This window comes from Gossypium arboreum, chromosome 1 (genome assembly GCF_025698485.1).
Source record: "Gossypium arboreum isolate Shixiya-1 chromosome 1, ASM2569848v2, whole genome shotgun sequence".
In the NCBI taxonomy this organism is placed as follows: Eukaryota; Viridiplantae; Streptophyta; class Magnoliopsida; order Malvales; family Malvaceae; genus Gossypium; species Gossypium arboreum.
In genome coordinates this window covers 95,030,322-95,040,489 of record NC_069070.1, presented here as the reverse complement: position 1 = coordinate 95,040,489, position 10,168 = coordinate 95,030,322, and positions in this window count along the sequence as shown.

Sequence of the window (10,168 nt, the reverse complement as noted above, 5' to 3'; positions counted from 1 at the left end):
AATAACATATGGTCAAAAGAAAAAATTGTAAACTTTTTTTGTTGGAACATTTCAAGGAGATGTTCTACAATTCCTAAGAAGCTGGGGAGAATCAGAAAAAGAAAGAGAGCAAAAAGGGTAGTTAATCAACCAGATTGAAACTCCCAAATATTTATTAAAAGGGAACTCCCAAATATTTATTAAAAGGGTTAATTTTTATTCTAAAAATAGAATTTTGTGGATATCTTGATAAAAAGATCAGGATTGTTTGTCTAGTTATGTATTGTTAAAAATAAAATTATGTGATATAAGATACCTAGAAGAATTTTCTAAAAATTTCTTCATAAATATCAAAAACTAAAAATGAAAATATAATTTTTGGAAAAACCAATATTTTCATAAATTACCACCACCATGGGATGAGATTTATATAAAAAATACAATTCTTATTTAGAAAAGCATAATAAAATAGCTGATGTAGAACTAGAAAATATAGATTCTATAGGAAATAGAATTAATTTTGAAGTAATATCTATTAAACTATTAAAACTATTAAAATTGTAAACTATTTTGTTGGAACATTTCAAGGAGATGTTCTACAATTCCTAAGAAGATAGGAAGAATCAGAAAAAGGAAGAGAACAAAAATGGCAGTTAATCAACCAGATTGGAACTCCCAAATATTTATTAAAAGGGTTAATTTTTATTCTAAAAACAGAATTTTGTGGATATATTGATAAAAATATCAGGATTGTTTGTCTTGTTATGTATTGTCAAAATAAAATTATGTGATATAAGATACCTAGAAGAATTTTCTAAAAATTTCTTCATAAATATCAAAAACTAAAAATGAAAATATAAATTTTGGAAAAACTAATATTTTCATAAATTACCATCACCATTGGATGAGATTTGTATAAAAAATACAATTCTTATTTAGAAAAGCATAATAAAATAGCTAGTGTAGAACTAGAAAATATAGATTCTATAGGAAATAAAATTTAATTTTGAAGTAATATCTATTAAACTATTAAAAGTCCTCTGAGAGCTGATAAGATTTTGTCTTTTCAGCTATCCCAATAAGACTGCTAATTTCAAGGTAAAAATAATAATAATAATCATCTTCATATATCATTCGTAATAGTATAGTTTTAATAAATGCAGAAAAATCTTTTAGTAAATGAAAAGAAAATTTTTGAATTGTTATTTATTTAACAAAACCCCAGTCAATACTGCTTATATCAAATGGTTCATGATCAAGTCTAAACTTTATAGTAGGAAAATTTTTATTTAAATCAATTGTAAAAACATAAGCTTGTAGAAAGTATCCTGAAAAAATTTTTTGAAATTAAACTTGCTGGTTGCAAACAGCTCCATTTATTTTTGTAAATATTTCTACAAGTAAAATATTCCTAGCCTTATTATATAAACATAATCTAAATATTTTATTTATAATCAGGCTATTTGTTCCCTTATTAATAAAATACTGAAATATATCAAGAAGATTGTTTATCTCCTTAATACCTAAGTAACTAATTTCTAATTCTTCCTAATCTCGATATAAAATGGATTTTAATAAATCATGAGCTTCTTGTTCTTTAGTTGTTTTTTCAACTAAGAATTGTGAAAGCTTAGTAAGAGCTCTCCTGAATTTAGCTCTTTGTTCAGAAATATGGGGACTTCGTTAAGTTATATCGTATATGTGTGTGTGTTGCACTTAAGTCATATCATGCTACCATTCCTGTAATACCCCTACCCGTATTCATTGCCGGAATAGGGTACGAGGCATTACCGGAGTTTACGAATTAAATTTTTTTTATATTCAATATAGCCCCTTTATAAATATCTAACCTTCCCTGCAATATTAAATCGAAACCAATCCACATCAACCAAATCAATTCAACATATTTTCAAGATAAATTCGTGCATATTTATAAGATAACGTCATCACATATCTAAAACCAGGTTTGTTAACCATACTAATGGCTAACTTTACATTCATTTCATGTTAACATTTACTTTGTTAGCTTATACATGCCATTGATTTCCAAAATAAAGTTTTTTTATATACCGAAATCCTGAGGTTGACAGTGTGATGTGTCTCCGACCAAATCCGACCTCCGAGCTCTTAACACTACAAAATAGGGAAAAAGGAAACGGGGTAAGCACTTTGTGCTTAGTAAGCTCATGTAACAAGAATTATACTTACCTAATATTTTCAATACAATATAATAAACATTCATATATCCATTCAATGCATTATTACCCTAACATGCACAAACTCAACATTCAAGTTAGTACAATAATTTCCATTTATCAATAATATATATATACCATGATTGATGAGCTCGTCAATACCATGATTTCCATTTCCTTGTTATTTTTCCATATTTATCCCGTTGAATTTATCGGAATTTCGATGGATTTTCAGAGGTACACATTTATTGTAAAATTCTAGGTCCGTCAATTCATATTCATTTGCACATATCCATTTCAGAGAGCACACTCATGAACCTCAACCTTGCAAATGGATTACCGGTCGAGCTAAATCCTCGCAATATAAACTCATAGAGTATTGTCGGGATTACCGGTCGAGCTAAATCCTCTGCAACGACAATTACTCTAATGAGCTTGGATCTGAATTACTAGTCCAGGCTAAATTCAGACCCTAATTCGGATTACCCGTCTAGGCTAAATCCATTTTACACATATTCTTCGGGAGGGCTATATCAGGATAGGATCACCCGTTCGGCTAGATCCTTTTACCGTCAATTCCTTTTCGAGATCTATCGAATTTTCCTTTCATTCAAACGGATTTCTTCCCATTTTATCAAATATATCAATGTTTCATAAATTTCCATATAATGAACATTCAAATCATATTCATATCAAAAACATGCATTTCAAGCATTTAAGAATATAATTCAAGTTACACGAACTTACCTTGATACTTGTTTGTAAACAATAAAAATCTACTAATCCCGAACTTTTTCCTTTCCTCGATCTAGCTTCGTATTTGAATCTTCCGGATCTAAATAAATAAATTTAATTATCAATTTAATACATTTCATGTTCATATGCGACATTTTCTATAATTCAACTATTATTTATAGTTCATTCAAAGCTGTCTACTTGAGTCATAGTCACTAAATTATTTATAACTTGAGCTACAGAACTCCAAAATAATATCCGTTAATTTTCCCTGAAACTAGACTCATATATCTTTTTACCATAAAATTTTAAGAATTTTTAGTTTAGCCAATAAGTACAGTTTATTCTTTAAAGTCACCCCTGTTCTGCTGTCGACAGTTCTGACCCTTCTTCACTAAAAATTAATTATCTCTTCATACAGAATTCAAATAATGTTCTCGTTTGTTTCTATTAAAAATAGACTCATTAAGGATTCTAGAAATATAAATTTAAGCCCATAATTTTTTTTCTTAAATTTTTTATGATTTTTCAAAGTCAGAACAGGGGAACCCGAATTCATTCTGACCTTGTCCCACAAAATTCATTATATCCCACAATTTACAAATCCATTGCTTACACTATTTCTTCTATGAGAAACTAGACTCAATAAAATTTAATTCCATATTTTTTTTCATCTTCTAATTCGATTTCTACAATTTATGGTGATTTTTCAAAGTTAGTCTACTGCTGCTGTCCAAACTGTTTTTGTGCAAGCTGTTTATTACCATTTTTCCCCTAAGCTTTTAATAAATGATAATTTCGTCCCTACTCAATTAGCCTCTCAATTGAGCTGATTTTTCTCAATTAAAATTTTATTCTATCACCTTAAACTAGTTTACAACCTTTAGGAATCATAATTTCAGCAATAGACTTTAATTCCAAGCATTTTCACAATTAGGTCCTAAAAATCAATTTCTATTGAAATTACCTAATAAAATCATCTCATAAATATATTAAAGCTTTAATTTAATTCTATTTCATAATAAACTTACAGAACTCAACCATGGTGACTTTAAATTTCATCCATGAAATCAAAAACTAATGAATTTAATAGTAGGGCCTAGTTGTAAAAGTCTTAAAAACACAAAAATTACAAGAAAAAGGCAAGGATTAACTCACTTGGTGTAAAAATTATGAAATATCAGCTTAGCGAACCCTCCTATGGCATTTTTAGCTGCTGGAATTGAAGAGAAATGAAGAGAAATCTAGATATTTCCTATTTAGTCCTAGCTTTATTTATTTAATTTTGCAATATTCTAATTTTACCCTTAATTTATCAATTTTTCTGCTGATTTCATACCCTTGCCGTCCAGACCAAATAACTTTTGGGTCTAATTGCCTTTTAAATCCTTTTTTATTAGACTCTTAAGCTGTTTAATCACTCTAGCAACTTTTACACCTATTACAATTTAGTCCTTTTCATTTAATTGACTACCCAAACATTAAAATTTCCTAACGAAATTTTAATACCACATTAATAAAATTTCATAAATATTTATAAAATTATTTTTGACTCAGTTTTACGAGATAGAGGTCTCGATACCTTATTTTTACCCAATTTCTTCAATAATTTCTTTTTCTATCTAATCACTAAATTGATAAAATTTTTCTATCAATATTTTCATACGATTTTCCTATCATATCAATTTTCAAGCAAAAATATTAAAATAAATTTCTCTTTAAATCGGATCTATGGTTACGAAACTATTGTTCCGATAACCTTGAATTTAGGCCATTACAACTCTTCCCCTCTTTAAGGATTTTCATCCTCGAAAATCTTACCAGTAAAGAGGTTTGGGTATTGTTTCCTCATTGCCTCCTCCGGTTCCCATGTCGCTTCCTCAATCCCATGCTTTTGCCACAATACTTTCACCAAATTTATCTTTTTATTTCTAAGCTCTTTTGTCACCCGTGCCAATATCTTGACCGGTTCTTCACTGTAAGTCATATCCGGTTGAATATCTACTTCTGTCAGAGAAATAACATGTGAAGGATCTGATCGATATCGTCGTAACATAGATACATGAAAAACATTATGGATTCTATCAAGTTCCGGTGGTAATGCAAATCGATAAGCGACCGGTCCAATTCTTTCTATGATTTCATAAGGCCCGATAAATCTTAGACTCAGTTCACCCTTTTGACCGAATCGAAGGACTTTCTTCCAACGAGACACTTTTCACAAATACCTTGTCATCGACTTGAAATTCAATCTCTTTTCGTTTAAGGTCGGCATATGATTTTTGACGATCGGAAGCTACTTTTAGACTATCCCGAATAACCTTTACTTTTTCTTCTGTTTCCAGGATCAAATCAACCCCATGTATCTTCCTTTCACTAAGCTCTGTCCAATATAACGGTGTTCTACATTTTCTACCATACAAAGCTTCATACGGAGCCATTTTAAAACTAGACTGATAACTGTTATTGTAAGCAAATTCAATCAAAGGTAGATACCTCTCCCAATTACCTTCAAACTCTAGTATACAACATCGGAGCATATCTTCCAATACTTGAATTACACGCCAGATTGACCATCCGTCGAGGATGAAATGCAAAATCTTGAAATACAACCGAGTACTTAAGGCTTCTTGCAATTTGTCCCAGAAACGAGACGTAAATCGGGGATCTCTATCTGATATAATGGAGACAGGCACTCCATGTAGCCTGACAATCTCAGATATGTACAGTCCAGCTAGTTTATCTAAAGAATAATCCATACGTACTGGAATAAAGTGAGCTGACTTTGTTAATCGGTCAACAATCACCCAAATAGCATTTTTTTTCCTCAGAGACAAAGGTAGCCCCAATACAAAATCCATAGTGATTCTTTCTCATTTTCATTCTGGTATAGTAATTGGCTGAAGTAACCCCAAAGGTACCTGATGTTCAGCTTTAACTTGTTGACATATTAAACACCTTGATACAAACTCAGAGATATCACGTTTCATTCCCGACCACAAGTACATCTTTTCAGATCATTATACATTTTATTACTCCCTGGATGTATAGACATAATACCGCTGTGAGCCTCGCGTAGAATCTTCTGTATGAGCTCTGAATTCTGAGGTACACATACCCTACCTCTGAATAATAAACAACCATCAGAACCAATCTGAAATTCAGAATCATTACGTGACTCACACTGTGCCCGTTTAACTTGTAACTTCTCATCATTCTTCTGAGCTTCACATATTTGCTGTAAAAATGTCAGTTTAGCTCTTAATTCTGCTAGGATTGAACCATCATCAGTCAATGATAACCGGGTATTCATAGCTCGTAAAGCAAACAGAGATTTTCGGCTCAAAGCATCAGCTACAACATTAGCCTTACCCGGATGGTAATCAATAATCAAATCATAGTCCTTTATCAGCTCAAGCCACCTGCGCTGTCTCAAATTCAAATCTTTCTGTGTCATCAAATATTTCGAGCTTTTATGATTAGTATAAATATGACATTTCTCACCGTACAACTAATGCCACCATATCTTCAGCGCAAATACAATAGCAGCTAATTCAAGATCATGTACTGGGAAATTTCTTTCATGTGGTTTAAGTTGTCTTGAAGCATAGGCTATTACTTTACCTTCTTGCATCAAAACACAACCTAAACCATTTAATGAGGCATCACTGTAAATAACAAATTCCTTACCGGTTCAGTTGCGCTAATACAGTGCTTTCGTTAATAGGTCTTTCAATCGGTTGAAACTTTGTTGACATTCATCAGTCCACTCGAACTTTACATCTTTCTGAAATAATCGAGTCATTGGAGAAGTGTCATAGAGAATCCTGCACAAATCTCCGATAATAACCAGCTAAACCCAAGAAACTTCTAACTTCAGATACATTCTTCGGTGGATTCCAATTGACAATAGCTGATATTTTACTTGGATCTACCCTGATGCCCTCGGCAGATACAATGTGTCCAAGAAAACCCACTTCTCGAAGCCAAAATTCACATTTATGAATTTAGCATATAACTGCTTTCTCGTAGAATTTGCAACACAATTCTCAAATGTTCGCATGTTCTTCTTCATCCCGAGAATAAACCAAAATATCATCAATGAATACTACTACAAATCTGTCTAAGTATGGTCCGAATATCCGGTTTATCAAATCCATGAATCTGCAGTGCATTAGTTAGCCCAAACGGCATAACTAGAAACTCATAATGCACATGCACGGTTCTAAAGGCTATTTTGGCACTTCCGACTCCTTTACCAGAATCGATAATAACCGATCAAGATCAATCTTTGAAAACACAAGAGCACCTTTCAGGTGATCAAATAAATCATCAATCCGGTAACGGTACTTATTCTTTATGGTTACTTTATTAAGTCGCGGTAGTCGATACACAATCTCAAAGACACATATTTCTTTTTCACAAACAGAACCGGAGCACCCCAAGGTGAATGACTCGGTCAGACAAAACCCCTGTCAACAAGTTATTGCAACTGTGTCTTTAACTCCTTTAATTCTGTAGGAGCCATATGATATGGAGCTATGGAGATCGGAGTAGTTCCCGAAATCAAATCTATAGAAAATTCCACTTCTCTTTCTGGTGGCAATCCTGGTAATTCCTCTAGAAACACATCGAAAAATTCACATACCACTGGAACTACCTGTATTTTTGACTCAGATACTTTGGTGTCAAGTACATAAGCCAAGTAAGCATCATACCTTTTTTTAACATACCTCTGTGTTGCCATTACCGAAATCATATCAGATAACCCTCTGTCTGATCAGATTTAACCCGGAATAACTCACCATTCTGACATTTTAGCACAATATATTTTTGTTTACAATTTATTACCCATCATGCTGGGTTAACCAATCCATGCCCAATATCACGTCAAATTCATCAAATGGCAATAACATTAAATCTGCCGAGAAACAATAACCTCTTACCATTATTGGACAATTTTTACAAATTTTATCCACCAACACAGACTGGCCCAGGGGGTTCGAGACTTTAACCATAAATTTAGTAGGTTCAACAGATAAATTTTTAATAATTGCAAGTTTAACATATATATATGAATACGTAGAACCAGGATCAATCAATGCAGTAATATCAGTATCAAGTAAAGAAAATATACCAGTAATAACATCAGTCTTGAGGCATCTTCTCCGCACGAATGGCATATGTCCTAGCAGTGCTCTTGCCTCGAGCCTACTGCAAGATCTTTTGTAGCTCCTCGACTACCACCGACATTACCGGATGGTCGAGGTGGTCTACCTCTCAAACCGGATTACTCACCGATATCTGTTCAGCTTCTTTTTCACCCCTTTCTGGACAATCTCTGAAGAAATGGTCAAAAGAACCACATCGGTAACAAGCCCCGCTCTTTAATCGACATTCACCAAAATGAGCTTTATTACAGTACTGGCATCTCGGTTTAGGAGTGCCAACACTGCCAACACTGGTCACTGATGGAGTAGAAGGCCTTGGATTAGTGCGTTGAGAACCTCGCTCTTTGCCCGAATACCCAATGGCTGAAGTAGAACGATCCTGATACTTCTTCAATTTCTTTGAAGCAAAAAACTGGGATTTTCCTATCGGTCTTTTACTAAAAATTTGAGCTTCCCTCTCAGCCTGTTTCTTTTCTTTGCTCAATTCTTCTGCTTTATAAGCTCTCTCTGCCAATGTAGCAAACTCTCGAATTTCAAGAATTTCGATCAGTAGTTTAATGTCTTCATTTAACCCTTCTTCGAATCGTTTGAACATTTCAGCTTCTGACTGTACCCATTCTCGAGCATATTTACTCAATCGAACAAATTCTTATTCATATTCAGATACTGATCTGTTACCCTATTTCAACTCAAGAAATTCTTTTCTTTTCTAATCGAGAAACCTCTGGCTGATATATTTTTTTCTGAACTCGGTCTGAAAGAATTCCCATGTAATTTCTTTTCTGGGAACAACTGAAGCTTTAGTATTCCACTAATGGTAAGCTTTGTCTTTTAGCAGTGAGACGGCACATTTTAGACATTTTTCTGGTGTACAAGATAATTCCTCCAGAACCCGAGTAGTGTTTTCTAACCAGAATTTAGCCTGTTCGGAATCATCATCAACTGCTGCTCAAAATTCTTCGGCCCCATATTTTCAAATTTTATCTACTGGAGCTTTCCCTTTTCTGATAGATTCAGTACCTGTACCTTGTGGGATCTCCGGAACCGGTGGAGGAGCAGGAGGGGGAGCTTGAACTTGCTGCACTACAGGGTTAGTTCTTAAGTATTGATTAAACCATTCATTCATCATTTGCAAGAAGGCTGTTTTTGCCTCCTCCCTCGACCTTCTGTCTCGGGCCTTCTACTGCTAGTTTCTTCTCTTTGTACTAAAGCCGGAGCATGACTCCCAGCTTCTTCAGATTGAGCTCGGTCGGATGACATTACTATAAGAAAAACACATTTTAAATGGTCAAGAGGTATCATACTATCAATAATAATTTAAATGGCATGTATAGCTAATCCCGTATTTGCTACATCGGTCCTAGAACCGCTAAACCGTAGCTCGATACCAATAAATGTAATACCCTACCCGTATTCATTGCTTGGAATAGGTACGAGGCATTACCGGAGTTTACTTAATTATTTTTTTATATTCAATATAGCCCTTTATAAATATCTAACCTTCCCGCAATATTAAATTGAGACCAATCCACATCAACCAAATCAATTCAACATATTTTCAAGATAAATTCATGCATATTTATAAGATAACGTCATCACATATCTAAAACCAGGTTTGTTAACCATACTAATGGCTAACTTTACATTCATTTCATGTTAACATTTACTTTGTTAGCTTATACATGCCATTGATTTCCAAAATAAAGTTTTTTTATATATCGAAATCCTGAGGTTGACAATGTGATATGTCTCCGACCAAATCCGACCTCCGAGCTCTTAACACTACAAAACAGGGAAAAAGGAAACGGGGTAAGCACTTTGTGCTTAGTAAGCTTATGTAACAAGAATTATACTTATCTAATATTTTCAATACAATATAATAAACATTCATATATCCATTCAATGCATTATTACCCTAACATGCACAAACTCAACATTCAAGTTAGTACAATAATTTCCATGTATCAATAATATATATACCATGATTGATGAGCTCGTCAATACCATGATTTCCATTTCCTTGTTATTTTTCCATATTTATCCCGTTGAATTTATCGAAATTTCGATGGATTTTTAGAGGTACACATT